The sequence below is a fragment of the Chaetura pelagica genome, unplaced genomic scaffold (genome assembly GCF_000747805.2).
Source record: "Chaetura pelagica isolate M959 unplaced genomic scaffold, ChaPel_1.0 scaffold171, whole genome shotgun sequence".
In the NCBI taxonomy this organism is placed as follows: Eukaryota; Metazoa; Chordata; class Aves; order Apodiformes; family Apodidae; genus Chaetura; species Chaetura pelagica.
The window spans coordinates 1,443,067-1,464,034 of record NW_009952066.1 but is presented as its reverse complement, the minus strand read 5'-3'; positions in this window follow the sequence as shown (position 1 = coordinate 1,464,034).

Below are 20,968 nucleotides of genomic sequence, written 5' to 3'. Positions count from 1 at the left end.
GTGGGGGGGGGGGGGGTTTGTTTGTTGTTGTTTTTAAGCTTATTACTAAATTTTCTTCCATTCTCTAGAGACCACAACAACTTGTTTACTGAAAGCCAACTCCTAAGGTTTGTTACTTGATTTTTCAGATAAAACCCGGCATCTCCAAATCTGTAGGAGAAGTTTCCTTTGAAATAACCTCAGCTTTTTTCTTTATTCTCTCCAGCCAGGAGGAATTTCACTAGCCTCTCTCTAGGGCCCTTTTCTTTAACAATATATACCAAGGCAGCCTGGGAGGTGCTAATTGCTTTTTATCTAAATGGACTGTTTCTCCTCATGCCACCGGTGCTTTAGGTTGTGGAAGGAATACAATACATTATCAGGGAGCAAGATACATGTGTACAAAGGGTATTTACTCCCAGGAGGTTAAAGATATGGCACAAAGAAAGCCAGCCTTGCAAGGGTACCCTGTTAACTAGTGATGGATGAACCACCAGAAGAAAAAAGGTCTGAAAACTGCAAGCAGATAAGGTCTGAAAACTGCAAGACCTTCCAGGCCCTTCTGCTCTCCTTCCAGGCCTTCTCTGGGCACATGATGAACTCCTGAAGGTGCAGCCACCAGGACTTGCTTGCAGAGCAGTGGATTCCTGAGGTCTCAGCCCCAAGAACATAGTGATGGCCACACAGGAATGAGGTAGCATTGGGTCCGCCTGCCCTTCTGGAGGTGCCATGGAAAACAAAGCACCCAGGTGGGTTTGTGACCACTTTAGGATGAACATTGTCCCTGCAAGTCATTTGGGTACCCTGGGACATGCCTGGGGTGATGTCCTCCTCCCAAAGCTGTGAGAAAAGATCTTGGAGAAAGACAGGGGAATAGCCTGCATGGGGGGGAGCAGAGGGGCAGAGTGGGCTCAGGCTGGCACAGCAGCTCCTTTATAAATAAAAGCCCCACTAGTTACCTCCCATTTGTCCGCCAACGACCTTAGTTAAACCAGAGCAAGTTTCTTCATTCAGAGCAGGGCTAAGCCTTTAAAAAACTGTTGACTTTCCAGAAAAGCAGGAAGCGGGTAAACACGGCAATTGGCTGCTCTTTCTCCTGCCCACATGTCACCATAAGGCAGGAGGGGAGGGGGGAAATTCTATTAGGCTTTTATTTAACATGAATTTGAATGTATTCCAGGTCACTGATCACATAAGCAATCATGATATGGCTAATAAAGAAGTTCCTACCATACCTTTATTTGCTTTCTACCTGTAATAAATCTTTATCACACACCATGCTGATTGCAACAGTATCGCTTCCTTTTTTAAATTCCCGCCCCCCCCCCCAGTCCTTTTCTTTTCTGCAAAGCAGAAAAAAAAAATAAAAATCAACAACAAAACCAACTTGATTCATCTGCCATCCCCAAAGCCTCCACTGCTGAGTGGCTGGGGCTGGGTGAGCGTTCTGGGTCAGGGCTGTCTACCAAAAGGCTGCTGACAGGATGTTGCAACAGCCAGGGTGACTTTCCCCGGGTCCTTCAGCCGGACCGTGACAACCAGGTGCAGGTGGCAGGGCTCTGTGTGCCTCCTGACAGCTCTCCTGGCCCTGCCTGACTACACACCCTTTCCAGCTTCTCCCTGCCTCCTCCAGCGTGCAAATCCCAGGACAAGGCAGAACATTCCGCTCCATGGGCATGGGGTTTTGCAGCATCCCCTCCCGGGTCCCATCCTGCAGGAGCTTCACCCCAGGGTTGCAGGTACCAACACACACAGGCAGGTACTTTCCCATCCATTGGGAAGCAGAAGCCAACCACACACCCCTCCAGCTCTGCCACCACCAGAGACCAAGGGCAGTTTTGCATCACCTCTCTGTGCCTTCCTGAAGACCAGCTCAGCCAAGAATCATCCTTGTCCCAAAAGAGCCAGGCAGAGATGGGTTCAAACCCAGAAAGCCCCCAGGAATCTCCCCACAGACTGGGGGCAGAGACCTTCTTAGTGACCACAAACACATAAACTATAAAATCATGAAGTGTTTTGGGTTGGAAAGGACCTTAAAGACCATCCAGTTCCAAATCTCTGCATGGGCAGGGACCCCTCCCACTAGACCAGCCCCATCTAACCTGGCCTTGTACACCTCCAGGGATGGGGCAGCCACAGCTTCTCTGGGCTACCTGCACCAGTGTCTCACCACACTCACAGTGAAGAATTTCTTCCTGATGTCTAATCAACCCTATCAGGGAACAAGCTAAGAAAACCCCACTCCCAGGGTCTTTAATCACAGGAAAGCCAGGAAACTGTGGTGATGTTTAAAACTGTATCAGCAGTCAGTCTACAAAAAGGAAAATTTAGGTTTGCTTCATCTTTGCAGGGTGCTGGGAAATAACAACCTGCATCTATTCAACAGGGAGGCACCAAAACCAGTTTAATTGTTGCACAAATAAATATATATAGGAAAAAAATCCTAACTAGGAAAAAAACCCTAACTAGAAAAAAAAACCCTAACAAATCAAAGACTGCAACTATTTAGTTCAGAGAGGGGCAGAAGAAGGGTTAAAGTCTACCTGTGCATTTGCTACAGATGGCAAGCCAGAGATTTATCTTTGGCCTCTCCAAACACAGGAATAGGGGTCATGCACTGGCACTGGATGGAAGCTGGTCTGTGAGGGATAAAAGGAAATGTTTTTCCCCCCACTGTGATACCACTTGTAAAATTCAGCTCTGTAGATTCTATCATCAATCCAAAAACTTAATGCAATTCAGGACAGGCCACACATTGCTCTCACTAAGTGAACATCCGCCATCTCATTAGAAATAACAAAATTAGGAATATTGAGCTCTTAAAAATATATGCAGAGCCCCTCCAGCTTTAACAAACCCTGAGATCCAGGGTGTCTCAAAGGGGCCAACAGCTGCCCAGGCAGCACGGTTTTCCCAGTCTCTGTGTCACCATTTGCAACTCCTTCAGCAAGCCCAGCCGGAGAAGCTCCCCACTCTATGAAGCATCAGGCTCTCTGAATCCTGTTCTCCCTCAGCCCCTCATGCTTAATCTGTCTCATTTGGATGATTTGCATCCAAATCTCCCCAATTTTGTCCTTTCCTTCCCGAGCACACAGTGTTAGCTCCTGCTAATGCAAGGGCATCAATCACCTTCATCTTTTCCTATTTAATGATATTTATCCATCATCGCATGGGAGAGGAATTGGCTGCAGCTCAGCCTGGCAAAATAATTTGGTACCAGTTCAAGCATAATCTCGCTAAACACACAGGTTTTAATTTCCCCCCTAAGTGAACTGTGCTGTATCTGCAGCCTGTGTCCTTGCTACAAAATCTGGACATTGCTTGCAAACTCCTGCAGGTTTCACTGCTGGTAGGAACCCAACTGCCTTGGTGCCATCTCAAGGGTAGGTCTGCGGTTGCCAGAGCCTCCTGAAGACGCTACCCAGTAGCTCAACCCTGGTAAATTTTCCTTACCCAGTTTAATCTGCTTTATGCTTAAATCTCTTGCTCCAAGAAAATGGATTGTGACCACCATCAAGTGACCTCACACTCATCAGGGGCTGTGTCTGGTCCCACGGATGCTTGCTGGGGCTTGGACTTTGTCCAGCTCACTCTGCCTTTACAGCAAAGACTCAACCCAAGCCCCAGGAAAGCTCTTGTATGTTGAATCCTTCTCCCTTTGGAGAAGTCATCCCCTCTTTTTTTTTTCCTTTGGAGGGGAGGGGGGGGGGAGAAGGGGGTGGGGGGTCAGTGATCAAATTGAGGAAGCTCTGAATGCAGCACCCTAAAGCTGAAGTCCTCAGGGGTCCTGGAGCAGTGCAAATTATTTCAGTCCCTTTTCTGGGGTTGATTACCTGGCTCCTGAAAGGCTGCAGATCCCACCTTCGGAAAGGCAGGACCTTGCACTCCCCTTTTCAGAGCCTGAAGAGGCAGCAGCATTTAAATGCAATAGCACAGACTGGGTACAATTTCACCCCTGTTGTTGTTAATTGCTTGGATATCAAGCAAGATGATATAGTGATTATTTGTAGATATTTATACCATCCCAGGCCTTCTTTTTTTATAACTTTATTTCATTTTCTGCTGTTTACTCAAAGTAACTTTATCATTGCAGGCTGATAGTCTGTTCTTTATTGCCCCAGTGTGATTGCAAGGAGTCTACATGCAGTGCAATAACACACATATATAAATATTTGAACAGGGAAAGAAAGTCTGTCTGATTTGCACCAGGGCAGGAATAAATTAAAACAAATAATACCACTAGAGGGACCTTCTCTCTGATCGGCAGCACCAGGGAGGTCACAGAGTCCCAGGGAGGTCACCCCTATCCCAGCCAGCCGTGGCAAACCCCCCGCCCCCTGCAGCCCAGACCCCTTCCCCAGGTTGATCAGAGACCACAGCCTCAGCCCCCTGCAGACCCTGCAGGACTTTGCCTTTGCTGAAGACCACTACAATTATTCCACTTGAGCACAAGCGACTCGCTTTGGGTTTTTGCAGTTAAAGGCTGGAGTGGTTTTAATTAGTTTACTCGGGTCCTTCGCATCGGGTCCCCACACAGCCTTGCGAGTTCAAAGCCCTTCTGTGTGTTTTCCCTTTTCTTCTCTCCATCCCTCTGGCTTTTAACGCCAAGTGTGAATAGTCGAGGAGGGGAGCGAAAGGCGCCGGACTTAGAAAGTAAAAAATCTCCAGGAAGGGGGGCGAAAAAATGGAGGCAAACACAGAAGCTAATTTAGGCAGGCATAGCTGGTGGTGTTTGTGGTTGTCCCTGACAGCACTGCTGACTCCAAAGCACCTGTGTTTGCTCACCAGCTTTCCCCAATCTGCTAGAAAATGGCCTGAGCATGTCACATGGCAGGCAGATAGCCCCAGCGCCATGGGAATCAAAAAGCCGGAGCTTTTAGCGGAGTTAATCATTAATGCACCGTCTCTTTGTCCCATTCAGGAGTGCTGACAAGCGCTTTGATATTTCATATTTGCCAGCGGGTCAGCAGCAGCCATGCCCAGGTCCTAATGAGGGGCCTGGCCCACGCCTTCCCCTTCCGCTGCTCGCCTGCAGGTCTCCTCTCCCCGTCCATACCTACCTCCACACCTGCACACACCTCAGCACCTCTGGGAAACCTCTGCCCCAGCAGGTCCAAGCCCACGCAGAAGAGCTCCTGTGCCTTGGCACCAGCAAACTCCCTCTCCTCCCACCTCATGCTCTTGCAGCCATCCTGCAAGATTAAAATAAGGAGCTAAGATGTTGGAGATGTGGAGCATCTGAACACTGTGCGTTCTGTTTCTTAGCAGCTGTCACTCTGTGTGTGTGTGTGTGTGTGTCTTGGGGTTGAACAAATAATCCCTGGAGAATGGATGGGGAGGAATGCTGACTGCCTCACTCTGCTCCTCTCCTCCTCCCCCCAGCCACCACTATGTCACCCCGAGCCTTGGATATTTGCCACTTTTTTTTTTTTCCCAAATTGTTTGGCCAGGGCCTGATTTTTCCAGGTGTTAGGGGTTAAGGACCTCACCTCTTAAGGACATGGTTTAAGAAGGGAGTGAATGGTTTCTTCTCCCAGGCACAGTCCTAAAGACATCAGTGGCCAGTTCAGCTTTTTCTGCCTTAGCAAATAAAATGGGGTTTTTGTGCTGGTTTGGAACAGAAAACCCCACTCCACAGTGTAAAGGGCAGGTAGGTTCCCAGACTCAAACTGCTGGTTTGTGCCAGCTCCAAGGAGAATCTCAGCCAAGCTGGGAGGTGTATGAGGTCTCCCCATGCCTCCCACCAGCCCTGGCAGCACACTTCATCTCTCAGGAGCAGAGCCTGTCCAAACCACACATGGTGACCAAGGGACTTGTCGAGGCTTTGTCCCTCCATTTTTACCATCAGATATGGAAATCCAGATGAACCACACCACTCTCCCGGCTGGAAGGCTTTCACCCACAGTGCCTCATGGATTCTGCACAACAACTGATGTGTCAACAATCAGCCATGTGATGGCCACCAACCATACCAACCCTAAAGGAGCAAATGCTTCTGATGAGCCACATCTGCACTTAAGAGAGTCCTGATATTGTATTTAAACACAGGCAGATAGGAAATGCCCTTGCCCAGTCCCAGCCTGGTGAATTACCCTTTTCCCTCCACCATTACTCCCAGACTCAGACACTCAAGTCCCGTTAAGGCCTTCATGTGCCTGAGGTTTTCCTTGAGCACCTCCAGATGGAAAGTCTATCAAATACTAAATGAGAAATTAATTAATTCCCGATTCCTCAGGAATAATATCTCCACATGTTCCCTGTCCGCTCTTCTCTAGATAGCCATGATTTACTACTGAAAGGGCAGATATGGACTATTTCTTCATTTGCTCTGGCCAGATTGGATGGTGTGTATGTTCTCACATGTTCTCTGCCCTCACATAAACCTCCAAGCGCTGGTCTGAGCCCGGTGGCACAGCCAACACCCACGTCACCTGCAGAGTTGATGGTGCAGAGGCCTCATCCCATGAGACATGAAAGACCTAAGTCAGTCATAGGGTGCTCTCAGAACATTGGTGACCTTGGCAACTTCTCCAGACATGGCTCAGTCCTGTAGGAAGCCTAAGGTACCAAGGCTTCCAGGTTCCTTCCATGTCCTTGAGAACTTTATCTCTGTGAGTCACCATTAGCTGGCCTTTACCAATCTGTTACATTTAAAGGGAGTTTCCTCTTTTGATCTGAAAAAAACCTGGCACAAAGAGCTAGTGGCCCAGCCCCACATTCCTCTGGTAGCTTTGGGGAGTGCCAGGTTCATGAGGAACATGGTGGCTGGGATCCCTGAGCCAAGAGCTGCTCAAGAAGAAACTTCTCAGCTGCTTTGCAGCTTCTCAGTACATCTCGTCACATCTCAATGGCTGAGAGAGGGGAGGGATCATATATTCAATACCTCCTGTAAATACAACTGTCCAAACACATGTACCTGTAGCATCAACACACGTGCCTGTAGCATGGGGCACAAGTACCTCAGATCCAGCCATCCCACCATGCCACGCATAGTGCCAAACACACAGGCACACATCCCGAGTTCAGAGCAAGCCTAGGGCAACCCTGGGGCCACCTGAAAAACCAAGCAAACATTGACACATTGCAGCCCCAAGGCCACTGCCAGCTTTGATCTCTACCTTTGGAAAGGTCCAGGTCCAGGTGGGTTCAGCTCTTTTGCAACAAGAGCTCAGCAGAACAGCAACAACAAGGAATACAACTCAAAACCCTCACGCACAGCAAAGAGCGAGCTCATGGACCTCCAAGGCAATAAAAGTCTGAGGCCAGGCCTTGGAGGGCTTGTGTGCCCACATCCTAACCTCTCAGCCAAGGATACCAACAATGAAGTTAAGCACACTCAAAGCCACAGTTCCTACACCCCCAACTCACAGAACCTCAGGCCAGGATTGGTGCCTCTGCTCACTTATGCTTATTTACTCGTTTAACTTTTCCAAAGCAGTCAAGTAAACTGGAGGAGTACAAAGGCAGGCCATGGGAAGCCCGCAGGAGCTGCATTACATGGGGTGGAGGGCAGAGCCCTGCCACAGAGGACAAAACCAGAACCCAGCCTTTACTACTGCTCACAGTTGCATCTTCTCACCTTGGAGCCAACAAGCAGGTACCAGCTGCTGCTGCTACATCCCAGGTGGATGAAGATGCCTGGGCCCACTTTGTAGGATGGGGCCCTCCAGAATTGGCCAAGAAGAGGGTGAGAAGGGCTGGATGCAATGTTTACCTCACCTTCTGCAAAATCCCAGCACCGTGGAGGTGGGAAGGGGTCTCTGGACTTCTGTCTGGCAGGCCTTGAGCTTTCTATTCTCTCCTGACCATGGGCAGCAGCAGCACTTGGTTGGACTTATGCTTTTGAGGAGCTGCACCTTGAGTTAAAACTGTCAGAGAACTAAAGGAAAGATGTTTCTTGCTCTCTGTAAACTCTGGCTTGGGACTGGTGATGTCCTCCAGCCGAGGGTGCTGATGCACAAGCTGAAGGCAAGGCCAGAAAAGGAGCCAACATGTGTTGAGGCTGCTCAGGAACATTGAGAAATGAGAGATCCTGTGGTGGAGGATCAGCCTCCCCCAAGGAGAAAACCTCGGGTGCTAAAAGGCTCCTTAAGCTGGTCGAGAAGAGATAAATGGGAGCCAGAGGTTCCCAAACTGGGAGGGGAGTATGGCTTCCTTACTAGCACCAGCAATTAATGAGCACAGCAGCCTAATTATGATCCTCTCTGGTCACGAAGCTCTAATCTAAGAGGTGTTCTTAATGAACTCCCGAGGCTGCAGTTGGACTCCTAGGGTAAATCACTTCCATGTGAGCCCGGGGGGGGAAGCTGCTCTCCCAGCCAGCAACCAGAGCTCATTCAGAATTCCTTGTTTAAATATTTTCCTTGCCCCGTCGCTGCAAGACGATTCGCCGCGTGCAGCCCAGGCAGGGGCGAAGGCAGCCAAAAAGGAAGCTTTCCTGGAAAAATCACAAGGGCACTTTCAGCCCCAGCAATCCCCATCCCAAAGGCAAACAGGGAAGCCTCTGTCCCTGGCTGGGGTGGGCAGGGTTTCCGCCTTGCCTCTTATTTGACGTAGCAGAAGAGTTAGGCGAGGCAGGGCAAGGAAGGGGCCTCTTCTCCTCCTTTGGGTGGAAATCCTTGTCTTTCTAGGTGCTTTCCAAGCTTGAGTCTCCTACTTGGTGCTGACAGGCTACTTATTAGTCCCTGCATTTCTTTGTGAGGGTGGATAATTTCTGAGGGGGGTGCAAACACCCGGGGAGCCAGCTGCAGGCAGAGCTGGCAGCAGTGCCATGGCATGTTGCAGGGAAAAGCCATGTCACCTCTATTAGCAGCTTTGTTTTTGCCCAGAGGCTTGAAAAACCTGCTTCCTGAAGTTCAAGTGCAACTGTTTGCAGTGAATGCGCAGTTATTTCCCTCGAGCCTAGGGTGCAAAGAGAGGGGATGCTCCACAGCATCCTCAGGATCATTCCCAAAATGATGCTGAGCCCAACAAATGAATGTGAACCCTTCTGAGCGTTGTGGGTGACCTTCTCGGTGACCCACAGCCACTCAGTTAACCTCTCGTGATAATGAGATAATGAGAGGCTCCGGTGGGTAAATATGCAATTACAGGGGTGGCTGGAAGAGGGCAGGGGTGGCTGGGCAGCAGTCGCCACAGCCCCATGTGCTGGGGAGTCCTGGGCACCCTCCAGCTCAATTAATGGGGAGGAAAAGCATCTTTGCCCCTGTGGGAGGGCAGGCCAGAAGGAGCCAGGGGCTCAGATGAGTGCCCAGCAGGTCCATCCCAGTGGGTCAGGCGTGTTTGCTTTGCCTGTCTTCTATTATTAATAAGGATGTGGAGAAAAGAAGGCTCTGGGGAGAGCTTAGAGCACCTTCCAGTACCTGAAGGGGCTACGGGAAAGCTGGGCAGGGACTTTTGACAAGGGCGTGAAGTGATGGAATGAGGGGGAACAGTTTCAGGCTGAAGAAGGGGATATTGAAATGAGATCTGAGGAAGAAATCCTTTTCTGTGGGGGTGATGAGACACTGACTCAGATTGCCCAGAAAAGCTGTGGCTGCCCCATCCTTGGGAGGATTCAAGGCCAGGTTTGATGGAAGTTGGAGCAACCTGGTCTAGTGTCAGGTTGTCCCAAATGTCCTGCTACAGAGGTGTCCCTGCCTGTGGCAGGGGGTTTGAACTAGATGGTCTTTAAGGTCCCTTCCAACCCAAACCATTCTATGAGGGCAGGTGGCACAGACATGCTGCAGGAACACCCTGGGTTTGCTCCAGTAAAAGTTTTAACCCTTCTTTCTGCACTGAGAGGGTATGTACCTGGTATTGCTGAGGTCAGGGGGCTTCAGTAATTGGGGAAGTCACACAGGCACATCTTCCCCCTCCACCCACGTCACCCGGAGCTGGTTCCAAACTACCTGCTGGGGCTTCCAGGCACCTTGTGTCCCCTCACCTTCACCCCACTGAGCCTGAGAAGAAAGGGCTTGGTTCATTTTTAGGGAACCTAGGCAGGCATCAGTCACCTCTATGTGTACTGCCAGCTTCTCCTGGCAGTAGCTTTTCCAAGGGGACATTTCACAAGCTGAAGTGGACGCGGGGCTGGTGCGCGGATGCTGGGGCATCTCCAGGTGATGCTTGCAATCTGCCACTCCCCTATCATGGGAACTGGGTGGTGCAAATACACCAGTCAGGTACTGGTTTGGAAATAACACAGTGCTTGGGACGATCTCAGTGCCACAAGATATGGCCAGAGGTCTGAGTGACCTTCTGGAACACTTGCAAGTCACGCGAGCAGGTCCACCAAGGGTGTTTTAGCACCAGGAGACACCAAAACGGCAATAAAAAGCCAGCAAAATGGGCTGAGAACCCCCTTGGGATGGAGGGGACTGGAGGTGGGGGGCGGGTGCGGGTGCTGTCTGTGTTCCCCCCGCCCCCGCCGGGGCAGCCAGCTCCCTGCTGCGCAAACAGGCCAGGCGAGATAAGGCATGTGTGCACAGCAGCTCCGCCAGGAATCTGGGGCCCAAATTCCTTCCTGACAGCAGCCTTGTCCCAGCTGCCCCCCCTCATGTCCCTCCATGCAGCAGGGGTACCCATCAGGGGTGCACCGGGATGGTCCCAGGGGTGAGGCAGGGGATGACACTGGCCGTGCAGCCTTGTCCCAAAAAACAGCCTATGCGATCGGGAGCATCCCTGGAGCAGGAGGCAGCAGAGATTTTAGCATGGGTACAGGTGAGGGGATGAATCCTGTTGGCAAACACAGAGCCCTGCTCCACCTCAGCCTCCCACCGCCCCAGCGGAGAGCTCAGACTAATAAAAGCTGGTTTTAAAATTAATATAGTGATACCCAGGAGATTAATCTTCCTGATAAGCAGACAGTGGCGTGACTGGATAGGCCCGTGGTTCAAACAAAGGTTTCTGTTGAGTAGGCCCAGGTAGAAGACGGATGGTTTGTTAAACATTGCCAGCATAGTTTGCCAGTGCCATTCCCCGGTCACCTCTGGTGGCAGCCGGGGCATTGTGTGGCAGATGCAGCTGCTCATTTCAGCCAACTTCCACCCTACCTCTTATCTTTGTTGGCCTTGCTGAGCTGAAGGTGGTTTCAGAATTCTGAATGCACCACACTCATGGAAAAAAATATTCCAAATTATTTCAAGATGTAAAAAAAACCCAACAAAAAACCCCAACCAAACCAAACAAACAAACAAAACATAAGTTCCCAGGCAGCCAGTGTGGGGTCTGCTGGCCCAGGGGCTCCCCATCTTTTACACCAGAAGTCATTTGGGGGTGAGGGTGCTGCCCTCCCCTTTGCATTCCCCCTTCAAAAGGCATCAGGCAAGGTCCAAGGCAGGCCCAAAATGTTTTGAGTAACTGGGACTTTGCCCCGGTCTTCCACAAGGGCTGTCCAATTTTTTTCCCAGGGGCCCATCCAATGAAAGCAATTCTCTCTAAGATCTGGAAAAAACCCCAGCAAGGACAAAATCAGCTCTGCAAATAAAATCACCCCACTACCTCTTTCCTATTTCCCCAGCTCCCTGGCTCTGTCCATTGTGTGGCAGATGCAGCTGCTCATTTCAGCCAACTTCCACCCTACCTCTTATCTTTGTTGGCCTTGCTGAGCTGAAGGTGGTTTCAGAATTCTGAATGCACCACACTCATGGAAAAAAAATATTCCAAATTATTTCAAGATGTAAAAAAAACCCAACAAAAAACCCCAACCAAACCAAACAAACAAACAAAACATAAGTTCCCAGGCAGCCAGTGTGGGGTCTGCTGGCCCAGGGGCTCCCCATCTTTTACACCAGAAGTCATTTGGGGGTGAGGGTGCTGCCCTCCCCTTTGCATTCCCCCTTCAAAAGGCATCAGGCAAGGTCCAAGGCAGGCCCAAAATGTTTTGAGTAACTGGGACTTTGCCCCGGTCTTCCACAAGGGCTGTCCAATTTTTTTCCCAGGGGCCCATCCAATGAAAGCAATTCTCTCTAAGATCTGGAAAAAACCCCAGCAAGGACAAAATCAGCTCTGCAAATAAAATCACCCCACTACCTCTTTCCTATTTCCCCAGCTCCCTGGCTCTGTCCAGGCGGGCTGGGACCACAAAACCAGGGCAGATCACATCAACTTCTCCATTTCTTCAACAGCTTCTCTGCATCTTCACCCACTTCCCTGCTTCCTCCTTCCCCCCAGGAATTAAACACTAAAGAATGGTGTGTCAGGGCTGCCCGGGTGCTCTTCAGCATCAATTATCACCGCTCCAAAGGTCTTGGCGGCTCGCGCCTACCTAAGAGCCCCATTTATTTTTATTTCCACCCAGACAGGGTCTCTGGTGTCGCCCTGTCTGTGTGTCCCTCCCCTCCCAACCCTTGAACTCCTTGGCCGGTTTCAATCAGATTTGGCAAGACAATGGCCCTCTGCAAGCTCGTTAAGTCCTTCAGGAGGGGGGGTTTGTGGACATAGGCATCCGTGCGCAGGCAAGAGGTTGGGGGATGGCCACAGGCTAAAATACCCCTGCCCAGGACCCCTCCTCCTTCCCAGAAGAGCAGGAGCAATTGAGATGCTCCCCAGATTTTTCACCTCCCTTTTGGGGCAGTTTTCCCCCCTCCTTTGAATCCTTCTGGATGTTTTTCCCCTGAATTGGACACTTGAAATCTCTCTTTTTTTCCATAGCAGGGCAGCAGGGGTATCTAGGAAGGGAAAATGAATGGCATTAGAACACTTTTTATTACTCTTGCAGGCATGTTAACAGCACTGAGTCACACCAGGGGATTAGGACAGCTAGAGGGATGTGAAATCCTTTGGAGGGCTCTGCTGGAGGCAGATTTCAGCAGGGCTGGGGGCTGAGGCATCTTGGGGAAGGCATCAGGACCTACCTGGAATACCCCCAGCCCAATCCCATGCAGGGCTAGGTATTCCCAGAAATGCGTGGAAGGAGTTCTGTGACTCCTCCTGACTCCCCTGGTTATTTCCCCTACACCTCCAAACACCTCTGGCCAGGTACAGGGTACCTAAACTTCACAAAAACCACATGGTCTCCAGATGCCTGGAAGCAGCCAGTAATTAAATGTAAGAGCTACAAAAATCCCAAGAAAAAGACTTATTTTCCCCCAAAAGCTACAATATTATTAATAATAATATTAATAATAAATATTTTAATTATTGTTGCTATTATTACTATGACTGCTATTATATTGTTATTATTACTATTATTATTATTATTATCATTATCATTATTATTGTTGCCATATTGGAGCAGAAGTCCCTCAATACAGACATAAACTTGACTCTTTTGCATTTTGTGAGGGGGATTTGTTGGACTCTTGGGGAATGGCTGGTACCTGTGGCCATCAGCCCCAAGGGACTTGGTGATGTGGAGCTCTGAGACAGCTCAGCCATGGCTGCTTCCTATTCCAAGCTATAGGCTTCGATTTAGAGTAGGGAAGAGGAGGATGAAGCTTAATTGACCTGTGTGCACATGGACACACACGACAGGCCACTGCTCCTGGCTGGCCAGCTCATCTTGTGTAATTGCCACATGAAGGGTCTTCAGTTAACACCAGCACCTCTGGAAAAATAACGGAAAATCACAGAATCCCTCTGGATGGAAAAGACCTCTAAGATCATCAAGTCCAACCATTAACCCAACGTTACTGAGTCCAAACCATGTCCCACAGCACCACATCTACATGGCTTTTAAACACCCCCAGGGATGGCGATTCACCCCCCTCTCTGGATAGCCTGTTCCAGTGTTTAATTACCTTTTCAGTGAATAAATTTCTTCTAATATCTAATATAACCCCCCCTGGCACAACTTGAGTCTGTACCTGACAAGGGTGATTTCTCCCCTGTCTTCTCCACCACTGACCCCAGGCAGGCTCCCTGGAGAATCTGGGTGGAGGAGAAGAAATCCTTGACACTGCTCCAGCCCTGTCCTAGCACCATCCATGACCAGGCTGGGTGGGACAGCTGGACAGGAAGCTCACATTACCCCAGCACCCCCTCTCCATCACAGCTTCCTTCCCCCCAGCATCATATTGGCAGGGGCCACCTGCAACCCAGGGACAAGCCCTCCAAGACAGGAACACCCAAGGAAAGCAGCCAGTCCCCAGCCCCAGGGCTGAAGGCTCTGGGGGGGACAGGGACAGGTGCCAGCAGCCGGCCAGGAGCGAGCCAGCCCTGGCACCCCTTAGATGGTGGTGCTGGGGATAGTGCCTTTCACCAAGGCACCTTATCAGGTGGCAGAGGAACCGGCAGCAGAGCTGTGCTGGCAGCACGTCCCTGCCAGAGCCATTCTGCTCTTTTGGAAAAAAAGAAAAAAAGAAAAAAAAAAAAGAGGAAATCAGTTGCCAAATCCATTGTTCCAGTAACTAACAGCAATGACTGGGGCCTTGGCAGGTTACAGAGCTCCTGCCGTGGAGCAGCCCATGCCCATTGTTATCACAATCCTGTTCAGGATCACCCTGCTTTGAAGTAGGTGAGGCGGGCTCAGCTCTTCCCTTTTTTTTCTTTCTTTTTATTTTTTTTTTCCTCAAAAAAAGCTCCAAGTCTGTGATTTAGGGTGGAAGCAGAACCTTCTTAAGCAGCAGGGGGAAATTTGGCAGGCATCAACAGACAACCCCCCCAAGAATTTGTGCTGCACCAGCAGGAGGGGGAGCCAAGCTTTGGCTGCAGTTGGAGGTGCTCTGGGGGTTGATTGATGAGTTTGTGTCATATTTTGGATGAGCTGGATTAGAGAAGTGCCTCTGCTTCCACAACATGTCAATACAAGGGATATAGAGGGGTTGGAGAACGTTGAGTCTCTGAGCAGTCTCTAGCCACTTTGGGAAGTCTCCATGGGGATGCTCTCCCCATGCCTCACCTGGTGAGGAGGTCTCCTGAGAGGAGTACAGGGCTTCTAGTCACTCCCCAGTATATCCCCTCTATGACTGTTCCTCAAGCCCAGGGACCTCTCCTGCCTCCAGAGCATCCCTCAGGAAGGGGCTGGGGCACAGCTCCCCACTTCCCAGCCTGCCGACTTTCCCTCCGACTCTCCTTCTCCCAGCTTATGGGTTTTATCCAATTTAAATGGCAAGGATTTAAAATGCCACCTGAGTTAAAAGGCCCTGATTAAAACCGTAGCCTCATCATATTTCTTAAACATGCAGTTGCATTGCTGTATTTACATTAGTGTCAACTTTAATTTAAATTCTGCATAACTATATTTGCTCCCCTAAATTCATTCGCCAGGAACACAAGCACGAATGACTCTGCAGGAGCTGGGCTTTCTCTTTGTCTGTGGTGGAGCAGTTTGGAAATTAGCCCCATAAGGGGCACTGGGAGGTGTCATTCTGCCTCTTTACTGTCTCATTAATTAACCCATCTGGGCCTGAAGCAGGTCTATGCCCCAAGGTGAGCAAGATGCCAGCTGAGGTGCTCTGCCATGGTTGTTGGTAGGGTTGCTCCAGCCAAGCCCCTGGGCTTATTCCTCACCCTTTGGATTGGGCTGGCTTTGGGATGAATTGCGACTTTCCCTCCGACTCTCCTTCTCCCAGCTTATGGGTTTTATCCAATTTAAATGGCAAGGATTTAAAATGCCACCTGAGTTAAAAGGCCCTGATTAAAACCGTAGCCTCATCATATTTCTTAAACATGCAGTTGCATTGCTGTATTTACATTAGTGTCAACTTTAATTTAAATTCTGCATAACTATATTTGCTCCCCTAAATTCATTCGCCAGGAACACAAGCACGAATGACTCTGCAGGAGCTGGGCTTTCTCTTTGTCTGTGGTGGAGCAGTTTGGAAATTAGCCCCATAAGGGGCACTGGGAGGTGTCATTCTGCCTCTTTACTGTCTCATTAATTAACCCATCTGGGCCTGAAGCAGGTCTATGCCCCAAGGTGAGCAAGATGCCAGCTGAGGTGCTCTGCCATGGTTGTTGGTAGGGTTGCTCCAGCCAAGCCCCTGGGCTTATTCCTCACCCTTTGGATTGGGCTGGCTTTGGGATGAATTGTTGTGGTTTAGGGGACTGCTCCATAGCAGCTGGGTGTGATGCCTGGGCTGGGGGTGACACGGCAGAGCCTAAAATGGGCACCAGCATCAGTCTGTCTTTAGGTCTGTGCCTTCAAAATGGAAAGCAGATTGAATGAGCCTTATGGGTCCCTTCCAACTTGAGATATTCCATGTAATAATACAATTAAGTCAAACAGAGTACCCCAACAGCCAGGGGTGAGAAGATAGCACTTGGGCATAAAAATTCAGCTGCAGGGAAGCCATACAAATCTATCTTCTTGTGTGCTCACCTGGCCAGAGCTGTCCTCTGCTTGCCAGGGGTTTATTCCACCAAGATAGCACAGGGGCCAGGCCAGACCAGGTGCTTGGTGACTCTGGGGACACATGGGGTCAGCTGGGAAGGCAGCACTGAGACAATAGGAGCCCTCCTGCTTTTCAGACCATCCTCCTGACCACCCACCAGGGAAGAAGGGAGAAAAGGGAGGGGGAGGAAAAAAACAACAACAACCCTGTTGGTTCATGGCATTTTTGCAAGGGGGTTTGAGTGCAGAGTTTCCTGCAGGTGTGCTCTGGGGTTGTGGAGGCTGAATGTGAGCTCAGGCAGGCGTTTGCTTTACTCCTCCTTTTGCCTTTTCACCTTGTGAAACCCTCTCAAGCTCAATAAACCTTCTCACAAGGGAAGCAGGTGGTGTATCCCCAGCTCCCAAAGCCAACAGCCCCAGGATTGGACCAAGAGTAAAAACAGCAGCAGGATCCAGTGGGCAGCAGTGCTCAGCTCAGCAGCATGGCCAGCCTATACCCTCCTTGCTCCCCAGTTATTTTTAATTACACTGGGAAAACAAACCAAGGGGTGGCCTGAGGGGATTAGAGGAGAGAGGGTGGTTTCTGGGGAGGGAAGGTGAGCAGAGGTGCCATCCTGCATGCAGCAAGACCTGCCCCTGCCAGGATGTTGCCATCAAGCCTTGCACGTGGCTCGACATGATAGATCCCATGGCAAGGACAGAGTGTGCTTAAACCAACAAAGCCCTCCGGGCTCCTGGTACCTTGTAGAAATAGGAAATATGATGATTTGCAGCTATGGCTGGTGATGGCTATGTCCTTCATCCAGTGGAGGATGGCAGGCTTGTAGTCTGGCTGCTTGGTCCCAACAAGGATGCTCTTGCCTGGGCGTGTAGGAAAGAAACACCTGGCTTGGGTTCTCTCCCAGCCAGGCATCCCAGTGGGACTTGGCAGGAGAAGGGAGAGCTGGAAAGAGGACAAGGAGGGGCAGTGACAAGAGTGTGTGCCCAGGAAGAGCTTCCCAGCCATTCCCAAAGCACGAAAAACAATCTCCAAAGGATTAATTGCCATGATCATTGGCTGCCAGGTGGCCCTGGAGGAAAGCTCAGCACCCATCAAGTGGGAAGAGTGACCCAAGGGAGGAATCCAGTGCAGGTGAGGCAGGATTGGGGTGGCTGAGGGAAGGCCTGGCTCAGCCCCCGCGCCGCAGCTGCTCTCTTATCTGGCTCGAGGAAGAGGCTGAACAACAAAAGGGGCTAAGAAGCAGGGTTGATGCATGGGAAAGCCATTGGCCGAGCATTGTGGCTGCCCTTCTGCTGAGCAAATAGTTCAAACTGTTCATTCCCATCTCCTATTCTCCTCCTGGTACATTGTTTGTGTCCTTGCATTTCATTCCGCGAGGAAGATTGCTCTCTGGGCCTATAAGCAAACAGTCCAGAAAAGAGCCAACTATCCTCTCCTTTTCCCTGGAGAACTAGCATTTTTATTTCAGCTCCAAGCTGTCAAAGAGCTGGAGAGTTTATGTCAGTATCCTGAATTAATTGCTTTAAGCTGGAGCAGCCTACACCAGCCACCAAATGTCCAGAAGATGTTTATTAATAATGTTTCCTCTAGGTTTTATTTGGGGGGGAGGTTGGTTTGGGGTTGTTGTGGGTTTTTTTTTGTTTCAAGCTGTGCTCTCACGTACTATACCCTCTATTTGAGGGTGGTGAAATGAAAGCTGCTTACAGGGAATTAATAAAAGCTCCCGAGGTATTGTCAGCCCCTGTGCTTGCCATGGCGGCACGGCGGGCACAGCCAACGGCGTGGAAATCTCCTGTTAGGACTTTTCGGGAAGGAGAGGGGGGAAGATGGATTGCTGGAAGGATGGAGAAGGAGGGAGCCCTTGTTTAAACACAAATATCTTTGGTAATTAACAAAAGTGGCGAGGAAATTACTGACGGAAAAAAAACACATGAAAGGTAAATGGTTTTGTGTTTAAACATGATATATTTTAAAGTGTTCCCCTGTGTGAAAGTCCCTGTTTAAGGGAATGGAGTAATAAACCAATTTATATACCAATAGAAAGTCGAGATCCTGAGTGCCTTTGTGTAAATTTTCCACTTGACTTTTCATTATCTACCTGAACAAAATCAATCTATATGTATGGGATCAACATGCAATATGAGAGATAAAAGACGAAATAAATGTGCTTTGCATATCCTGCAGATAACAGCACCAGGCTCCTGAAGCTGCCTCCTCTCCAGGCAGATGCATTTGAGAAAATAAATCATTTTGCAAAGGAAAAGAGAGCAAAGAAGAGTGCTGCTTCTTAAGTGTTTACTCCCTCGCTTGAAATATTGATCCTGTCAAATGAACAGTGGTTAATAAGTAACTTGGGAAAAATATGCCGGCTCCCTCTGTGCTCCCTGCTCCAGCATGGACCCAGTTCCCCGGCCAGCAGAGCCCTGGAGTGTCCCTACTGCAGTCTGGACCTCTGGGCAGAGCCTGGACATGCCTGGGGCCCTTTGTGGGATGGAGCAGATTAGAAGGAAGGTGACAGAAGTGGTAGAGCAGGGACAGACCCCTCACCCTGCAGGAAACCCTGAAACCCCAGAGCATTTTGGCACTCCAAGCCCTGCTGCATCCCGTATCTTCCTGCATCCTAAACCCTTCCACATCTCAAATGATCCTCCATCCTAAACCCTGCTGCATCCCAAATCCCACCACATCCCACCCCTTGCTCATTCCTCCTGGCCTTGCCTGCAAACAGAGGTGGCATCCCATAGCATCGGCCGCTTACACACCCAGCTCATCCTTTCCTCACCGTAGCTCGTTCCAGATTCAAAATATCCCCAGCTTCACCTGAGCGAGCAGTATTGTCATCAGCTGGGGGATCAGCTTTACTAAATTGGGTTAAATGTGCATAGGGGCATAATATTTCTGGGGTGGGTGGCAAAGGATGCAGTGCACACAAAGAAAATGCCCCCAATTTTTAAAAAATGCACGTGTGTTGCTCAAGTAGCCTCAGCACCTGAAACCAGCAGCTCCTTGGTTAAGAGCAGCTAAAAATCCTGCCCCTGCAATGCTAGAACCCTGGAGAGCCCAGAGCAAGGGCTCATGCCTGCAGTTTGGGTGCCTTCTCCCTCCACCTGCTCCTTCTCCTCCTCCTCCCAGGACCCAGTTGGCACTTGGCTTTTTGTTATGACAAAGCTCATCTGGTTTCATGGATCCTGACACGAGCTGGGTAATAACATCCTCTCTTCTTATGGGTTTTTTTTTTGGCCTTTATGGTCAGGTGAAGAGGCAGAAACTCCTCATGTGGTTATTGTTGTGTTTTGGTTTGATGGGGTTTTTTTTCCCTTTAGTAACAGGATATAGAAAAGGCTAAGAGGCACTTGAGCAGACACTACTCCCTCCTGAGCATTGGGTTCTTATTTCTATGGCCGTGCCTGTTGCCCTGGTGGCTTTATCTCCCCTCCCAACATTCTGGTGCTGGGGGAAAAGCATGAGGCAGCCCCCAATGGGCAGGAAAGCACCTGCCTCCCCTTGAGTTTGTTTCTTGGAGGGTCTCTACATGTCTCCTGACTTTTGCAGCAGCACTGAGAGACTGGACATGGGCATTTCCCTGGGTCAGGCATCTGACTTTTGCCTTTCTTCACCCAGAAGACCCTTTCCAGATTTTTTTTTCCTTCTCCACCTTAAAATCTGGACAGGAGGGAAGAGATGGGGGAAGAGGATGGGAAAGGGGATGAAACAAAGAGCAAACCAGGAGTGAGCTGATGACTTTTCAAACCAGAGTTTGTCAGGATGCCGCCGAGAAACACGCTCTGCTGCTGGCTTAACATCTGCAGCTATTTTATTAGTTTGCTCATGATGTCTCCGATTGGACCCAGGGGTGAGAGAAAGTCCTGGCAGCCCCTTTTGAAACGAGCTTCACCTTCTGCCCCGTCACCCCAGTGCCTCCCTCCTCTCCTAGGGCTGGTGGCTTCGACCCCCCCATCTCCCTGGCCATCAGCTCAGGGGCAATGCACAGCTCCATGCAGGGCAGCAAAGCTACAAACCTCTTGCCAATAAAATAGGGTTTAATAATCACTTTTGGGGGTATTTTTGGCTGTCAGAGTTCGTCCTCCTCCCCAAAGCCCTTCCTGAGCTCCCTCTCAGTGTGGCATTAATCTGCGTCCCTCAAAAATCTACACAGGTTCATTCCCTCAACCTCCTCGAGCTGCTGTCACAATTTTGGTTTTACTCCTTGAAGCCCAGAAGGATCCACCGTGGCAAAACCCTTTCCTCAGCTTCCTTCAGGCCAGGATAAACCTTCTCCCCACTCCCGCCAGGAATTCCTGGATCGCCACCCAAGTATCGCACGCAAGTACAGACATAAAGAGGAGATGGGGACCCGATGCTTTATTGGGAACACACCCGTGGCAGCAGCACGCAGCCCCCGAAGTGGCCCCCGCTCCCTCCAGCGCCTGTTCCTTGTGCCGCTATTAAAATAAATAAAGGTGGGCGAAGGGAAGGGCAAGTGCAGGCAGCTTTGCTGTCGAGGACAGGCAGCGTTTCAAGGTCTCCAAAATCCTCCGGCAACGACGCCTTTGGCACCGGGGGGCGGGGAGGAAGTAAAATCAGCAAATTTACACCCCTCCCTGCTGTGGGCTCCTGGCAGCTGTTTTCTAGCCGTGGAGAGATGAGATTTGTTCTTTTTACTGCTTGTGGGAATCAAAAACCTGTAGAAAGCCCCCGTAGTTTGTAAAAAAAACAGCCACTGGCAGGGGGGG